This window comes from Numida meleagris, chromosome 6 (genome assembly GCF_002078875.1).
Source record: "Numida meleagris isolate 19003 breed g44 Domestic line chromosome 6, NumMel1.0, whole genome shotgun sequence".
In the NCBI taxonomy this organism is placed as follows: Eukaryota; Metazoa; Chordata; class Aves; order Galliformes; family Numididae; genus Numida; species Numida meleagris.
In genome coordinates this window covers 32,111,773-32,130,521 of record NC_034414.1, presented here as the reverse complement: position 1 = coordinate 32,130,521, position 18,749 = coordinate 32,111,773, and the positions used below count along the sequence as shown (strand labels likewise).

The window sequence follows — 18,749 nt, the reverse complement described above, 5'->3', positions numbered from 1 at the left end:
GATAAGAGGTTCAGAATTGGAAGAAAGGCTTCTGGAGGACGCAGCCAACTGGAAGAGAGAGATCAGCGTGCAAAATCCTTTCCAAAGATGAATCAGGATGAAATGATTTTACATGTTCTTTTATTGTCTTTCCCACCTTGTAAACATTCCTAAAGCCTGTCTGTAAGCCATGCACAAAGTGCTAATATCCGTATGTCAGTACTGGAAACGGTTTCTCCAACACCTAAAGAGTCAAGCTCATCCCGTATGTAATTCTACTCACTTGAATAGCTCTACAGGAGAAAAGATACTGGCTTGGTAAGTCCACCCAAAAGCTGTAGATTCTGCTGAAAACAGCTGCTTGCCTTGTGGGTAGTATGAATCACCACAGGCCTCAGTTGCCTGGGCCTTTGCAGTAGATTGCTCCACATTTCTCAATACAATTCTGCCAGCAAATATCTAAATTATCTGGACACCAGCTGTTTGAAAGTCCTGAAAGCCCCATTGTGAGAGTTCAGGACAGCAGAGCAGCTCTTGTTCTCAATTCTTAGATTATATCCATCAAATGCATATTTATGCTGTGTATGGATTGTATTTATCCTATTAGAAGGGATTTTTTTTTATTAGCTGCACTAGTCAGGAAGGATTTTTATTCTTTCTGATACATTTACTGATGTTCAGAGAGTAGGGAATGACTTTCCATCTTTCTTTGCTCAGTCAGTCAACAGCTAGAAAAGGGATGTAGGTCAGGGTGAACTGATGCACCTACTGGTATTAAATTGCTTCGGTGTCTGGTCAGTACCTCTTGATCATACAGTCAGAAAATGCTGAGTGCCAACTTTGCAGTAAAAATGGAATTTCACCCTGTGGTCAGAACAGCTAGGAGTTTCAGAGAAGCTGAGGTGAAGAAAAAATGTGTAGGATCATATGGGAATGTCATTTAACAAATTCACTTCTATTACAGTTCCGTGACAACAGTGGTGCCTTCCAGTCTTACGTTCCTATAAATACCTTACTTAAGAACTAATTCCTCTTGACAATCTGATGCAGCTTCAGCTCACAATAGAGCTTGTCATCAGTTAGTTTGTCTTATGTCTAACATCAGTGCTCGATTTTTGTTTTCTGTTACTGTGTTACTGTAGACAGCAGGATACTGTTTTCAGTAGTACCTGTTGAGATTTTTTTGTTAATGAGTAAATAAACTTTCAGCTCCTTCAACAACAGATGCTGTAAATTCAAAGGTCTGAAAACAACATTCATTTTCTTTAAACAAATGGAGCACTGTAGGATCCTGAGTTATAAATGTAATTGCAAATGTGTACAAATGTCCAGTTAAAATAATCTGCCTGTTTCTAAAGCTCACTATTCCAATAAGTATAACATCAGACAATGCAATTAGTTTAACTAACAGAGGAAAGGCCTATAGAGTGAAAGGTTAGTTATTTTAATTAAACTAGAGCTTTTTCTAAATTTGGTTTCATGGTGGAGTAAAACATAATACTACATAGTTGTACGCAAATAAGTTTCTGTTAGCCATCCTGAGCAAGAGACAAGCAAGATAAACCTGACATACTCTTGGACATTGAAATGTATGTACAAAACTATTGCTATTTTGTGTGTGCATGCATGTGAGAGAAAGGGAGAGGGAAGCTCACTTGAAAGTGGAAATGTCTATTTCCACTTCCCTTTGCCCAAATATAGGCATGAGGAAAACTCATTTTTATAGCCAGCCTTTCCTATGCTACTTTAGGAATAGCACCTTTCTTTCTTCCTTCCACAGTCTGTTGCACAATACTGTGTATAGTTTGAGATTAAGGCTTCTTCAAGATATTCTTTGTTCTTCTCATTTTACCTAATGCAGTGAGGCAGGAGGTTGTCGGGATTTTACCAGGCAAGAGTGGAATTATTTTTTTACCCTAAATCAGCAAATGTCCTTGTCTCCGTGTATTTTTACACAAATTCGTTAGCAAATATTTGATTTCTTTCACTTTCAAGTGTCTAAAGAGTGTCCTAGGCACCTAACATCCTAAACAAAAGGTCACCTCTCCTAATTTAGGTATCTAAATGTGTTCTCTAATGAATGTGCCCCCACCTGTCAATTTATCTCACACTTCTGTCTTGAAGTCCTCCTCCTTAGCTTACTTCATCTAATTCTAAGACAAATGAGTTGAATGAGTAGATTTTGGTGTAAAACAGGACAGCCAGTACAAACTCAACCTCTAACTTCTTGACAGCTAAAGTCAAAATTTTCTTGTGTGAAAAACTTCACACACAATTATCTCTGTGAGGCATTTTAGATCCTAAACTGAAAGATCTTATTCAGCCCAGAACATACAGGTGATGGCAGCCAATGCAGCAGTGTGTCTGCACATTCCTGACAGGATTCCTTGCAGTCCACATCAGTCATTTATTCTAAATTAGGAATGTATTTGCTCTGGGCTTGCTCTATAGTCAGTGAAGAAAGGCAAGCACCTTCAGAGAAGTGTGTCTCTGGGCATGCCCATCTTTCTCCATTGATAACCAAGGAAGTCTCAAGCTGCTACAGTCTCATACTTCAGATACAGGATTTGATGAATCCATGTATATCTGCCACAGTGCTGGCTCTTATAATAAATTTGAAATCCGCTTTAAAATCTTGCAAGTATAATATAAATTGTATGTCAAATTATATATATTGACAGTGATATGTTTGTGTGGTGGTGGAATGCACATACACATGCATGCATGTGTGTTTTTTGTGTGCTTTTACAACAACAATAACAATAAAAATACCCTGGTAACATACCCTGTGAAATAATGAAACCAGTTTTTAGAAAGATGTGGGAAATATTTATATGCAGATCTCAGGATAAAATATTTTTCAGTTTGTACAGAGTGAAATACTTCTTCCAAAACCAGTTAAATTCAGTATAGCATTTGTTCTAGTTGAGTATGAATCTGTGGTGAGACCATTTTGACTTGACAGAGTAAGAATTTAATATAAAATTAAATTAAAATACCTAGTGGTAATAAGAGAAACTTTACTACTGACCTCTTTAATGATTTATCACCAAGACTCGTATTGTCGGTGACGTCCAGGATCAACAATGCTCGCAAGCAGTGGACTCAAAATGAAATTGTCTGGTTTTGGCAACAAAATATTCTGCATTTAGCAAAGACATATGTTTCAAACTCAAATGACTTCATTTCAAATTAAAGCAAAAAAATGTTTTGAAGTCTAGTCATTTGATAATCATTTGCTTTAAAATAAGCAACATATTTCTCTCTAATGGGATCCACATCTCTAACAAGTGAACCAACAGTGTGACAAACAAAAAACAACCTGCTTTTAAATATAAATCCAAAATAAATTACATCTAGTATTTTTTTGTTGTTGTACTCTCTTTTCCTCTTTTGGCCACCTGTAGAACTCCCACAATTTTTTCATTGCTACAATGACAAATGCTATGAGAAAAGACCTGGTCCATTGCCAGAAATCTACTCTAGACTTCAGTATACATTTCTGCTTTCAAGAGTCAATTGTTTTCCTTCTCTCCCAGGGGCCACTAGCTACCTTATTACCAGAAAGAATGACCCCTTGACAGCGCAATTGAGATCCAGAAACTCAACAAAATTGTAACCTCTCCAGTGGCATCAGAATTCTAATCAACAGCAGAGGGTCTGGAAGACAAATGTACTTGTGTATAAGGCCACCATATTAGAAAGTGGCTTCTCTACTTGCAAAGAAACCTATTTCTATTTTGTTTCTCTTGATATTTTTATTACCCCCTTTCTTGTAACCTTTTCATTGCTAGTGTTCTTAAGGTAGAAGGGTTTTCACAGCATGGGAGTTATCTGCACTCAGTTTAAACAGTTTGCTGCCTTTTCCTTCTGTTGCAATCTATTTCATGAAGTATACTACTGGACATGGGAGCCCCCTAGTTATTACTCTATCAGTTATTTTTTCTCTTATTCAGCTTAACCCGCTAGCAGAACAATTGTCCCATCACTGTGTTTACTGCCATGTAGAAAATGCAGGTAAGGAAACTGCAGCCTTGAAACGGCAGTGAAAATTATCTTGGTATCTTGAGGTGAACATTATGGAGAATATACCTTGCACTTGCAAGGGAAACAAAGTAGTGTCATGCAATAATATTTCTCAAGTGTAATTACTACTGAAAGCACTCAACTTATTTGCTGGATCCTTTTCTGTGCCCAAATTTGAGAATCAAATACTGTTGCAGATAAATGCATTTAGACAAATACATGCAAATTAGTTTTGGAGCACAAGTCCCCAGTCTAGTTGTTACATCTGCACAGGAAGCCTTGCTCCAGAGCCTCAAGGGCAGCAGAAGGCATGCCACCAAACTGGCCAAAAGAGTTTTGAAAATATTAGCAAACTTTATGAAAATCTCAGAGTGAGTTAAAAGCTTTAAGCGTGTATTTTCTTGTGAGTGTATTACAAGGATTAGCTGATGTGTATTAGTAGGAATTTTTTTAAGATTAGCCAACCAAATCTGACTCCTGTTAAGCAGAAGTTTTGAGATACTTCAGCAGATTGTAGGGAAAAAAAAGTTTCTCAAGATAATGGAAGGACAAAAGTACCTAAAAAAATCCTTCAGAAACAGTCAGCGTGGCAGAACATAAACATACCAAACCTCGTGGCCTTTAAGAGAGCTTTGGGTGAGCACAGGAATTTACAGAGACAGGAGTCTTATAACAGGATCCAGGCCTTAGACACAGTGTTCCACGGAACACATACAGGGGAGAAGGGCATGAGAAGGACAAGAAAGCATGAGGGCAAAAAAAGAAACCATGTTTTTTACCTTTCTCAGACGAAAGTTCTCCCGTGGTGCAAGCAAGAAAATAAAAAGTATCAGACCCTCTGTGTGATCTCTGGACAGAGCAGCAGTTTGTCAGCCTGGCAAGGAACAGCACAAACAGCAGTGAAGTGATTTTCCTGCACTGTCTCACCACGAGAAAGCCCCGTGTGCCTGCCCTGCTTTCCCTGCCAGGCCACAGCATTTGTGCTACAGGCAGGCAGGAGGGAGGCTGCTGTACCAAAGGCTCTTCCACCCCATGAATCAGACCGAGATAGCCCAGCATGACAGCTAAAGAGGTTTTCAGCTCCGAGTGACTGAGCTCTCCCCTTTGCAATCAGCCACAGTACAGAGAAAGTTGCTCAGCATCAAGGCCGTAACTAACAATCAAATGGGGAAAATTGAAAGTTGTATCATTTGGCACTTTTACCCAAAAGTGTATTGACTCTTATTGTCTTCCAGGTTAAGGTCGTATCTTTTTAATTTTCAAGCAGAAACACAGAAGCAAGTTACACAGATTGCTACACGTATAAGTGTTGTTCATTAAAAATAGTATATTGAAATAATGCCATTGAAGTCCAAGACACACCTGACTGGTGGAATACTCTTCTAAAAAATGCAGTTCTGAGCTTAAACAGAATGAAGGAAAATCTAAAGATAATAATGAATGAGAAAGTGGCTGCTTCTGCCAGACCCATCAAGTTAAATGGCTCTTTGCATTGTTCGAAGCTATGTACTATTGTCTTCTGTGGCAGAGGGTAAAGAGAGGGAACTCTCACAGATGTTCTGGTGAGACAACAAATATAAATAATATTTTGACAGAGAGTTCATCCTATTAAAAAAAAAATGCATTTCTCCAGCTCAAACAGAAATCTCCTTAACATGAAAAATATTGAGGGCGTATGTGGAGCCATCCAGTAACACTCAAAGGAAATGTGCCATTCAGAACAGAACGCACAGCATGACTAAAGGCTCAAAGTGCCTGGCATCACTTAAGCTTAGTTTTAAATACCTATGATGGACACTTTGGGGAACATGTTTCCTGAAAGTAGTGTCAAGAATTTCCTTCAGCGTTAGCTGATAGGCTGAACTGGTGTTCCTATACTAAATAAGTACATAAAGGATTCATTTCTACCTACGTGTGAAGGTTAGTTTTGCTGTGCCGGCACTGGGATTTATTTCTCCTCCTGATGAAACATTTACCTCGCTCTGCCTCATCAATATTAACCTCGCAGATCAACAGATCTTCATATCGACAGAATAGGGAAGTCGATATCTCCTTATTATTATTTAATAAGTATTTCATTGTCAGTAACCGAGTGAGAGCAAACATCTGTGCCATGTAATGGCACGCACTTTAATTTTGCAAGGTTACTCTCTAGCACATGTTTGACAGGAGAAAGTAACCTATAGTGAAAATCACCCAGTAATATTAGAGTACAAAATCACAACATGTTGAAGGACATTTAGATTGAACAAAATGGGGTGTTTTTTCAGTTCTACTTTTGATATACAAATGTTGGATGTGTTTTACTGTGGCTTCTGACTATGATTGATAGGAGATGCATCAATTTCAAGGTTTGTGAATTTAAGTAAATTGTTGTCAGTGGTATAGCTTCTTCTTTTTTGTATTTTTTTTTTCAAATTATCTCCTTACAGAGAATAGAGTATTACAAATTGAGACAGAATATATGTAAAGCATCAATTTAGCCTGAATATCCACTTTCAGTAGTAAAAAGAAAATAGTTGTGATAGGGATGTGAGTACATCAGAGGTGTTCAGAAAACTCCAGAGTATTTAAAAAACAGCTCTGACAGTGGTGGGTTGGGGTTTTTTTGTTTTGCTGTTGTTGGTTGGTTTGGTTTTTGTTTTGCTTTTTCCTAAATAATCTTTAGTATTTCTGTTTGGAAAACACTTTGTTCACCTTCCCATTAAAAGGACAAATTGAAAATTAAAATTAAAAAAAAAAAAAACAGTAGATCTTAGGGACATCCATTATCTTTATCCTCAGAATATAATTCCATTAGCAAAAAAAAAAACACCAATAACAAGCCAACAGAACAAATGAACCAACCCAACTGTATGAGCTGCTTGCAACTTGTGGGAGTTCATTAACCCTTCATGGCTTGGAGGTAATACTTTATTTGACTCAAACCCCAGAGAGCTCCCTTTAAGACTGACATTGATTAAATACCTCAGGGCAAAGCTTGCTGAGGTTCCAGTACCTGCAGAAATTAGCTGTGTCTGATTTTAAACTAATTTTCCCTCGACTGCTTCTTATCTGATGGTGTCTGACTTACAGTCTGGTTAACTGCACAGATACTTTCTATTATGTTTTCCAACACACGGCCAGGACTTGTTTCCACGTATGTGTGTTGTGTCTATGTATCTACATGCCTGTCTGTGTGTATAAAGCAGTGTATATGCTATTTGTGTGTGGTTTTGGTTTTACCATCAGATTCTGTAAATGAGTACAGATACTATCTTCATGTTACTGTTCTCCAAAAGAGGCAGCGTGGAAGGGATTCTGTAAATCTAATGATACATGTTGCTGATTAAAAGCTGATGGTAACAGTTAATATACAAGGGGACAGACGAGTTTTTCTTCTAACTCTTTTTCAGAGGAAAAAAAAAAGAAAATTAGGCAGAAAAGAGCATTTCCAGATGTGACTGTAAGGGGCTTGATTTGAAGCGATTTTGTTATCTCCTTAATAATGCATGTAGGAATGCTCATGTGAAACGTTATGTTAAAACTTGGTCCTAGCAGATATTTGTGCTTATGAATTGATTCCTTATCTATATTTTATGGAGAAATAGCTCAGCACCGGATTACGGTGCATTATTTTTCAGACTCCTTATTAGATGCTGCGTATCTCTCTGCTGTGCCTCCAGGCTTTAATTAAAAACAAAACTTAAGTAAAATTTAAAGAGACAACTTTCAGAAACTTATTTTTTACAAAGCTTCAGGAAGTTCATAATTATTTTTGTCCCTAATAGGCTTTGCCTTTGAAATAATTTGATGGGTAGGTTTGTAAATCCACTTGGAAAGATCTGGCATCCCAGAACCATTAGCAGGAGCATATATCACAAAAATCATTTTGCATATAAATAATGGTGTACAGGATTTGGCTTAAATTGTCTGTTTTCATGTGATTTTTTTTTCTCTTCTAAGATAATTTGGAGGGAGGCAGGAAGATCAAATTGAACACAATTTGGAAATGAAACTTGGATAATTGAGCTAAGTATGTTGAACTTGTCCATCACCTGTGACCTCCCCCTGGTTACACAGCATTTCAAATACTCAAAACGAGGGGGCCTGTGGGATGTAAATGGAGCAAGTGGGTTTCACTTGTGACCACATTGCCCCCTAATCTGCTGAACTCACTGTTGCTGAAGACAGAGGAGCCCAGCCCTCAGTGCTCGGCCCCTCGTATGCTCTGGAGTGGGGCAGGCATCAGGGTCCTGAAGTGGGGGATAGAAAGAAGCTCCACGGGTACACTAGAGCCTGCTGATGTAGGGTGGCCCTCAGAGGCCCCTACACCTGGAATTCTGCAGCTGTCCCCGTGTGCAAACCTGATGTTGTGCTGTTCATTCCAAAGCTATTATTCAAAACACCTTGGCAGCTGAGCCCTTCGTGCTTTCTGGATAATTATTTCTAATCGTGATTGGCAATAATAGTAATTGCCATATTCCGCCAGCGCACAGCTGTAACGATTTCTTTTTATTATTATTATTTGGGTTAACAATCAGCACTGACAACAGCAGCTCCCATCCCTTCTCCCCTCGCCGGGGAGATCCAAGGTGCCGGGGGGTTGACCATGGCTGTGAGAGGCTGTGGCCCCCCCGGGCCACGCAGGGGCTGGAGCGACCACTGTAACGATGCCCTTAAAAACCTGCGGGTCGATGCCAGTGAATCTTTGCGTGTTTATTTATTTTAACTAAATCGGCCGCATGAATCGCGGATCCGTGTTGACTCTAGCGGGGAGGGGGTCGGGGCAGGAAGGGAGGGGGCTGCGGAGCCGAGAGGCAGTGGGGGCTGTGGGCTCCGTGCTGGCGGAGGCTCTCGGCCATCACGCGAAGCCGGAAAAGGGCCCCTGGCTCGGTGGTCGCCCTATCCCCTTCCTTCTCCTCCTCTCCTCCCCCTCCTCTCGGTGCCCGCCACCTCGCAGGGCAAAGCTACGGGCGAGCACCCCCCGCCAGGCAGCGCCATACCCGCTCCTCCCGTGACCCCGGGGATTACGGCGCCGGGGGAACGGGGCTGGGCTGAGCTGGGTTCGGAGTCCGCAGCCCTGCGCTGTCCCACCAGCGCTGCCTCCCGTCCCGTCCCGTCCCGTCCAGTCCCGTCCCGTCCCGTCCTTCCCACCCGCCTCCGCCCCGGGAAGCTGCTCCCTGACGTCAGTTGTTTGCTCCGTCTTTTGTTCGGTTAAAAATAGCTTGACGCAGCGGCTTACCTGCGCCGGGCGCTGCTCGGGGCTGCGTAAGGGAAGGGGGTTCTGGCGGTATCAATCATTTCCTTCTCCCTCGGATCTGGGATCGCCACACCTAACTTAATTATAGCAGCAGCCCGGAAAGCGGCTCGCGGTCTCCTCAAGCAGCATTTTGCTGTCCGGAGCTCATGGGAAAGCAAAGTTTCTGTGTAACCTGGATAGAACAGAGCGCTGTTATCAGAGCTCGGTGCTCCTCACCACAATCCATTGAAGCATCTATGTCGACAAATACTAACATTCCTCCTGCAGTCTTTATTTTTTATTTTGCTCTTTGCATCTCATTCGTGGCCGTGTTGCACTGCCACTGCACATTAACCCGGTGAAATAACCGCATTACAGCAGATTACTTGCAGCAGACATTTATTCCTCTTCTGCTGACTCTGTGCAGTTATTAACAAGTACTGGCTGCCAGGACAATAGGGGAACTTCTCCTAATTGAAGAGGAGCAATGGACCTCTCCCCATTTCCCGCAGTCTGAGGGCTGCTCGATCCGCGCTCGTGTGCATGCACACGGACGCACCCGCACTCACGTACGCCCCGTGCAGCAGCAATCCCTTATTTCTTAGAGAGATTAAAGAGCAACTTGAAAGTGAAGACAAATTAATCGACGGGAAAACTGATCACTTTTTCCATTTTACTTTCTCCCCGTGCTGTAACGCAGCGCTGAGCCTTTGGCTGGGTGGCAGCTCACTGCCCGGCGTCCCAGGACCCCATCCCGCCGTGCGGTTTACGGGGCTGAAGCTTCCCAGCTACCCGAGACCGCGCGTTATTAGGGAGTGCGCGTGGGACCCCGCACCGTGCGGACCCGCCGCGGCTGTACCGCGCGCACGAGATTTCTCAGACCATGTCAGCGCAGCCGCTCCCCGGCGACAAACCCCTTCGCCGCGAACAGCACCGTAATCCCTTCGGTGCTCTTTCGTTCCCGGTGCGCGCCCCGTAATTCTTTACAACGAAATTGCTTCCCCTCTTGTCCCTAGATTTTAATTTACTAAAGGACTGATTAGCTGTGGCTTTAAAAGGGCCAGGTCTGCGCCGGCTCGAGGCGTCACCTCTCACCTCCCGCAGCCCCGGGCCGAGGTCACTGAGGGGCCACGGCGGGGGCCGAGCGGGCAGCGCCGCTCCGGCTGCGGCTCCAGCCGCGCTACCTGCGCCCCGCGCAGTGCCCGCGCAGTGCACTGGGGAGGGGAGCGGCAGCCCCGAGCGGGCGCTGCTGGAATGAGGCAACGCGGAAGATGAGGCTCCGTCGGGAGAAAATAATGATGGGGTTGATTTTAGCTCTCATCGCCCTGTCCTGATGCCGCCCCTTCTTTTTATTGCCGGCGAGGAGGGAAGGAGGAGGGCCGGCCGGGGTGCATCGCTCTGCGTAAAGGCTTCGTGTAAACTTGGGTATTTCTAGGAATACCTTCAAGAACCCCGGTCTGATTGGATTCAGGCGTGTGCCCGGCTCACATCGATTTGCGGAGCCATCGGAGGTGTAAAGCTCCGTCGATAGCTTTTCAGGTCCACTGCCCCTAGAGCAGCAGATTCTGCCTTCTCTGCCGCCAAATCATGGATTTAGTTTAACAGAAATATATACACATAATATTTTTCAGCTGTAAAAAGTCATTTCAAAGAGGGGTGATGCTGTAAGAGGAAACACTGCAATAAAATCCACTGATCTCTTCTTAGAAGATTTCACCTTGAGCAAATGATTCAAGTGTGTCGGATCCCTATTAAAATTATACCGTGGACTTTATTCTGACGATTGTGGCAACACCACAGAGCGCACATAGAAATCTCAGGGAAAAAAAAAAAAAGGCTAGAAATGAATTTTTCGGATATGGACACTGAAAGGTGTGAGCGGTCTTTTAATAGTTTCGACCTCTGTCAAACGATCGATGTAGATAAAGGTAAACACTGAATATTCAGGAAAACGCAATTAATGTTATGGAGTTACCTTTCACTGCATGTACCGCTGGTGCGGAGCCATCGATGTGTTTATTTTCCTAATGTCTCCCCAAATTCCAGCAATCCGCAGAGCAGTCACAGCCTTTTCCATGTGTTTATCATCGAGGTTGCAACGGGATTCGCCTCAATTGTTCTGCCTCTCAGTGTCTGCCTTTCTTCCCTTTTCTGCATTTCCTAGTTACATTTGCTTTGGTTGCAAAAATAAGCAGCGGAGTTTTTAACAGCAATTGGAGATGATAATGGTTACTGATCCCATTCTTTCCATCATAATCTTCAAGTGGTTTAAGATTAATGATAGGAGGTGTTTTAGCGAGGAGTGTGGGTTCTCTTCTCCAAAGACCATCGCTATGATAATTTACTTAAGATGTTGACAAGACTGTCAGTGAGGCTAATTTTTTATTAAGCTGCTCTGCAGCAACTGCAGATAGCGTTCGCTGCTGTTACTTGTTTTCGAACGCCTTCCTATAAATATTGTTATTTGCTCTCTGCCTGATGGATTTGCAATTGAGATTATCCCCCTTTGCCTTTGTTTCAAGAAAGGTATCTCCCGGTGTTCTGAGAAATATTCTCTGCCACCATCCCCCATTCCTTACACCTTTTTAAAAGAAAATAAATTCGAGCATCTCCTGCCTCGATGCAGCGAGCCCGAGCTTCCATAGGCGTTGCCTTGACCGAAGCCGACTCAGACCTGAACCGGTTTTGATGGTGATGCTTTGATTTTATTTCTATATTTTAACGGGCAAAACAATTCTGCCAGATAGAAACGTTTACCTGCAGCACTTCACCGCACAAAGAGGCTCGGCTGCATCTTTAATCGCGGCCGATTTAAAGTATTTTTCTTTCTTTCTTTTTTTTTTTTTTTTTCCTGCGGCTCCCGACCCATCCCCTCCAACCGCGTCCTGTCGATAGGTGAAGTCCTCCTGGCCCGGCCCGGGGGCGTCGGGCCCGACTCCCTCGATCTGCCACGAGATGATGAAATCTCGCAGCGCATCAGCTGCTTTCACCCCTTCTGTCGTGTTTTCAATAAACAGAAAATCCCAGGTTTTCCCTATGAATTGCCGGCACCGTGTCACGCTCTTCTTAGAGCCGTGGCTAAGGGCCGTTTGTGTTCTCCACGAGGGATAGGAAGTCCCGGGGAAGTTTGTGGATGCTGAGCCGCGCAGAGTGAGTGGGAGGAGTCGCGGGAGCTATACACGAGATTTTCTCCCCGTTCTCAGAGGGTTTGGGCTGTCTGAAATAGAAATAGTGGCGATAATGAAAATAAAATAAAAATAATAATAAAAAAGAGTAAAAAAATTAATAATGCAATAATTAAAATAAGAGGGTAAAAAAAAAAGAAAAAGCAAAGAAAAAGAAGGAAGAAAGAAAAGAAAGGACCCGTGGGTAAGCACTTCGCGCACAACCCTCCCGTCCCGCAGCACCCGAACGCGGCATCGCTCCTCTCGGCGCGGCGCAGCGCAGCGGCCTCGCGGCCAGCAGGGGGCGCTCCAACGTTGCGCCTGGCAGCCCGCGCCCTGCCCACCACCTCCGCGCTCCCGCACGGGCGCAAGCCCCGCGCAAGCCCCGCACACGCCCTCACGCATCCCGGCTCCGAGGCGCGGCCCCGGGCCCGTTCCTCCTCCGGGTTCCCCGGTGCTCGCAGTCCTCCCCGAGCGTCTCTCGCCGGTGGGGTGCGCGCCCCGCGGGCGTTTTTTGCGCGCAGTTGGCTGCGCAGAGAGGCCTTTGCCTCCCTCCCTCTGTACTGTACATTATGCAACTTATTAAATACAACGATGAATTGTCAACATTTTTTTCGCCTGTTAGTTCCGCTGATCCGGGCAGGATTTATTTTCGGATCTCAGGTCCCGGAGCTATAATGCGCGATTTCTTTGCCTTAAATAAAATTGGTCAAATGTTGACAACCTTTAAGCCAATCTAACACTCAAGATTACTGATGGGAAACTAATGAGAAAATATCAGATCGTCCGGCCCGGAGGCTCCTAATTAAATCTTAGCTGATTGAAAAATAAAAGCGGGTTCTGGGGCGGGGGGAGGGAAGAAGCTCCGGGCTGAACTTTAGCTCTTATTTTTGCGCTGTATTTCCACAGCCCTCCCCGCCCTCCCTCTCGTCCCCCTCCCTTTGTAAAAAGCCAAACGTTATTTCGCCTCTTATTTCGAGAGATCCGAACGCGACTATCAGTCCTGGCCCGGTAAATATTAAGGCCTTTAAGCAACGTGATTTAACTAATTAGAAAATTTACATCATTAAGTCTCAGGGAGAGAAAAAAAGGAGAAACAAATCTGTCAGTCATTTTAAAAGAGACAGGCCCTATTGAAGTGTGAAGAAATCGGCTCTAATTCAAAAAGGCAATCGGGCAGAAAAAGCCCTCAACATTACCCTGCTAGTTATTAATCAGAGGGGTTCCCCCCCGCTCCTTCCCGCAATGGCAAGAGCTGGAGCACATCGTTAGTTTCTCCCAAAGCTGCCGCGCCGTTCCCATTCAGTTTTTTTGCCACTCGTCCATGTCCCATGTTAATAGCGGGGATTTGTCCACTCGAGGTTCATAGATTCGGAAACCTTTCCACCCTAGGGAAGCGGATCCATAGGAAAATTGAAGCCTCGGGGTGCTCGCCCCAGCCCCGTCTCGGCGGGGCCCCGACGGCCGAGGGCTTTTGTTCGCTGCCCGCGCTCCGGGTGGGGACCGCCGACCGCCGCCCCGGTGCCCGCTCCAGGCTCAGGCGGAGCCGAGTGCAGGTTCGGGGAGAGCGGGGGCGATGTGGGGCGCGGTGCTGTCCCCCGCCGAGGGGGGCTGCTCCGGGGACCCGAACGAAGGAGCTCCGGAGCACAGAGCTCTGCTCCCCCTCTCTCCCTTTCAGACACCCTATGTAATCCCCCTTCCGAGTGTCCGCCGCGGACTATGGCATAAATAATAAATACATCCCACTCCGCGCCTTCTCCCTCCCTAATCTCGAGGAATCTGACAGTCGCTTTAATCAAATGAGTTTGTACCGCTTCTCCGCGGAGCTAATTTCGGGGATTTTAACCATGCTTCGGGTAAGGGCCTGTTTCGGATCTCAGGATCCTGCGGCTCCAGGAACTGAGCCCCTGCAAACGGGTCCGAACTGAGCTCCGGTGAGTGTCACCGGGCTGTGGAGTGTACGGACAACGTGTTTTGGCAAAAATAAAAAATAAAAATAAAAATAGAAAAAACCCTCTGATTCCCTCTTCCATTGACTTCCACACGCTAAGTTGCAGTGGGGCTCTCCCAGAGCCGTGAAGGTCTCCCAGAGGCAGACGCAGTCCCCGGCAGCGCTCCGCACATCCCTGGCACACGGCGCTGCCCCCCAGTCCTGCCGGCTCTGCGGACACCCCCAGAACACGCCCCATCCCCACAAGGGAAGCGTTTCTCTGTCTCCCGTATCACCGCTGCACCACCGCCCCGCGGAGCGCCGCGGAGGCAGAGTCCTCTCCCAAAAGCGGGGGTTTGCTCGGTGTGGGGACAGGAGAGCAGCTCCGGTTTTCCCTGCCCCTCTGCTTGTCGAGTTTGTTACTCAAAAACGAGTTTTCTGAAGAAGGCCCTTCACAGAGAGAACAAAACCAGCAAGAACTCCAAACCAACACGAACACAACCTGCCTGCTGCCCGAGCTTGGGGCTGGGAGGGAGCATCATAAAATTTACGGCGTCCTTAACAACTGCCAAGGAACAGCATTAACATTCCCTTTAATTGAGAAAACATTGATTTTTAACTCTGGAAAGAACGCAACAGTAATTTAATTGCAAACTTTCACCGATATAGCAGCATCTCAGGGAGGCAACATTCCATCTTTAATAGACCTACTTTATGAAGTGATAAAACCAAAGAAAACCTGACAAATGGACGGCTGCGACAGTGAGAGAAAAGTTATCTGCATTCCCTCTCCCTCTGTGCAGCCCAGAACACCGCACTGCCTTGCGCAGGGGGACAGCAGAGGTTGGGGTCCGGGAGCGGAGCAGCAGATCGCGCTCTAAATAACTGTCTTTACTAGGGGAGGAACGATGGATAGGGATTGAGGAAATACTTTTCACAAAATGGGAGCCTCTTTTAGAAGGTAACCCATTGAGTAAATGCTCCTTCCCTTCCCTTGTCCATTAAAAAAAAAAGCAAAAAGATCGTTGCTAAAGGGAAAGGAAAGGGAAATCCCACCCTCGCCTTCTATCTTATTTCTGTATCGGTTTTTGGTATTATAGGAGAGTAAAGAAGTTTTTGTTTGGTGGTTTTTCATTGATCAGTCACTCTGAGCTAATGTAATTATCCTCATCAATAGAAGGCTGCAGAGAGAATCATTATGTGGGTGACATTGATAAATGATCGCCCAAGAGCTGCCTTTTCTCTTGGGCACCCCCGCATGTGACCCTCCCACATACACAAGGTAGCCATAGAAACACCTTGAGGTCCTCAAACACTGCTGCAAATGGGAGAATACAGAAAAAGCGAGAGGCGTCCAGCACCGCACCCTCCTGTCCCCGCCGCCGCCTTCCCACAGCGCGCAGCAGCTCCGCTCCGCTCCGCGGTCTGCCCGCGGAGCAGCCCGGACCCGTTCTCCTCACGGCACCGCAATGGGCATTTGCCTGGGGGAGGGCATGGGGATCGCTGCTTCTTTTCCCCCTTTTTCCTCTTTTTCTATCGAGTTAAATCATGAAGTCTCGGGCACCGCTTATTCCCTACGCGCAACATTTCGAAAATCGCTCTCAGAGATGCGCACTCACAGCAGCCACCACCTCCCCAGCGCCGCTGCCGCTGGAAAATGGTTAAAAACATTTTTTTTTTCCTGTAGTCGTCGGGCCGTACAGGAAGGTTCTGCATTTCTAAGGCTAAGATTAATGCTTCTTTCCGGCCGCAGACCCCCTTTATATATAAGCAAATCCTCAAATATTGAGAGCAGTAATTGATTCATAATGATCCACAAATCGATGCGAGGAAGGGGCCGAGGGTGTTTATTTATTTTATTCCTAAAGCTGCGCGTAGAAGGGCTCTGACACCGAGAGGGACGGAGGGGCGGAGCTGTTGGGCTGCGCGGGGTCATCCATCATCGCTGTCGCGGGGACTCTACCCAGAGCAGCAGCCTCCTTCTGTCTCTCTTTCTCGTCACCAGAACTATTAATATTAAAATCTGCATCCCAGCCGCAACCCCCCACCTTTAACTCCGCTCAGCCCTTCTCAGCTCAGAGATGCCGGGCTTCCTCTGCAGGCCGCCCCTCGCTCAGAGACAGTGGGTTTCATTAAAAAAAAAAAAAAAAAAAAAAAAAAAAAAAAAAACCAGTCAAAAGGTTTGGGTACCACCCTCGAAGCTGCCGCCGGGGAGGCACGTGAAGCCCTGCGGGGCAGGACACACCCTGCCCCTGCCCCTGCTCCTGCTCCTGCCCCATGCCTGCCCGGGGAAGCGGCGGCGTTGACCGCGGGCGGCCCTGGCACAGCCGCGGGGCAGCTCCCGGCGGCGCGGCCCCGTGCGCTTTGCTGCGCGCTCCCGCGGCACCCCGGCCCCAGCCCCTCCCGGCCCCGGCCCTGGCAAACCTGGTGTGGCGTGGGGCAAGTTTGTCGCTCGCTCTGCCGCTAGGAGGGAGAAGGAGAGCTCTTGGCTCCCTCGGCATCTCCTCTTCAGCCCCTCAGCCCCCGCCGCCGCGGCGGACAGGGCCGAGGCGCCCCGTCCAAGGTGCTCCCGCTTCCCTCCTCTCTTCGCCTTAACTGTGGCCAAATCTGGAAGAAAAATCTCTCATTTGCGGTGACTCCGAATCCCAGCCCAGACCCGCTCAGAGAAGTGGAGATTTGAGATTGTAAACATGTGTGTGTGTAAACAAAAGGTGTTTCTTCTGTTACCCTTCGTTTCCCACAGCATAAGCAATTTTTATTCAGACTAGCGTATTTTCTTTAACACTATACCGCTGTCAAAACATTATTCCCGTTTTGGTTGCTTTTGACAGCTGAGCAGTTCTTAAAAATACCAAAATCGGAACCCTCCATGCTAAACAGTAAATCTCAGTTGGAGAAATCTCTGCAATTATTGTACCTTGAATTTCAGCAACGCGTCTCTCGGAGGGCACAGCCCGAAGGGGAAAAGAGAAAGAAAATAAAAGACAACACAGCAAAACACATATTTAGTTCATTAGAAAACCAACAGTCTACTAGGGATACATCGCTCCCTGTCCTTCCACCTGTGCAAGGACGTTCTCTATCATTTCTCCTAAAACTGTAAGGAAATGATCAGCAGAAAAACCAAGTGCTGATTAAAAAGAAAGCCTCGTGTTTAAAGTGCTACCACCACAAACCTTGCCTTCTTATTCTCCGCATCCACAGTGGTCAGAATTTGAAAACAGGAACCCGGGGTGTGCTCTTCTTTCAGCTCGATGCGATTTTAACCAGGACAGAGAGCATCAATGCCAAGTGCGGAATTATCATCCTTTACATTTCATACGAGTGCCTTAAAAAGACGCCCACAACGCAGAACCCGTCTGCTAAATAAATCCTCACATCCATTCCACTGGCATCCTCCCTTCTGTTGCCAGCAGTGTGGGTCCGCTTACTCAGCTCAGAAATTAAACATTAACTCTGAGGCTGAAGCTCTTTCCACATTCCAGTGGCAAAAGTTTTCAGTTACAGTTTTAACAACACTCCAGCCATTTGGAATGAGGAGGAGGAAGGAGGAGAAGGGTTAGAGATCTAGATGTGGTTCCATTGGTCATGTTTGTTTCCTAGAAAGTTAAGAGAATTTCCATCTCTTTCCCTTTCTCCTCCTCCTCGAAATAAGGCAGAACTCTTCCCTGATCTTTGGCCCCCAGTGCCATAAAGCACGATACCAGAGAGGTAAGTTTCTAACAATGATGATTTCTTCCCATTTCAAACTCTCCTTCAGTTGCTTCAAAATCCCACAAGCTTTTGTTTAAGTAAAATCACCCCTCACCCCTGGATCTGCACCAGCTATTTATATTTAAAATGCTAAATCAACATTTTCCCTCATTGTTGACGGTCTCCTTTCCTTCTTTTTTTTTTTCTTCTGAAAGCAAATGAAAACCAAAAAAGCCATCTCCAAAGCTAGCTATGCAATCCTCACACAGGTGTAACTCTCATTAAATCAAAGCAGCTTTTCTCGTCCCCAAACTTCTGCACCTACGCCTGCGTTACAGCCATTCCTCACTGCTGAGCTAAACAGCAGTGACTGTGCATGCACATACACATACATATACACGGACACATACACTTAACACGCATGGGCTTACTGGTCTTGTACAGGGCCTTCACAACTCAAACAGAGCTTCTATGTTATTAGCAGACAGTACAGATATTAGACACAGCTCTCTGGAATACAAGCTGGTGAGAGATTAGTTTGAGTTTTGTTTAATCCGGTATGAACATAATATTGATAATCAGTATAAAAACATCATCACAGACGTCCTTTCACCCAATTATTCTCTTAATGCCAACGACAGGTTTGTTTCTGATTTTTCAACCTTTCTTCTTAATACTTGTGAAGAAATATATTTGAGGTCTCTCTCCTAGTAACTCCAGTCTCTTTTAAGCATAA

The 18,749-nt window shown here is 45.5% G+C and overlaps 1 long non-coding RNA gene across 6 annotated transcripts in view; it reads right to left on the bottom strand.

The window, feature by feature from the left end:
• The window catches only part of LOC110401785, a 62,628-nt gene extending 45,608 nt beyond the window's left edge, over positions 1 to 17,020 (bottom strand). For 2 of the 6 annotated variants that reach the window (XR_002440600.1, XR_002440603.1), the window contains exons 1-4: positions 16,745 to 17,019; positions 11,202 to 12,443; positions 9,230 to 9,419; positions 4,785 to 4,879 (exon numbers count right to left, since the gene is read on the bottom strand). This is a non-coding gene — a long non-coding RNA (uncharacterized LOC110401785). Of the gene's footprint in view, positions 1 to 3,010; positions 3,122 to 4,784; positions 4,880 to 9,229; positions 9,420 to 11,201; positions 12,444 to 16,744 lie in introns of all 6 variants that reach the window. The other 4 variants (XR_002440601.1, XR_002440599.1, XR_002440598.1 and 1 more) reach the window with 4 other exon arrangements.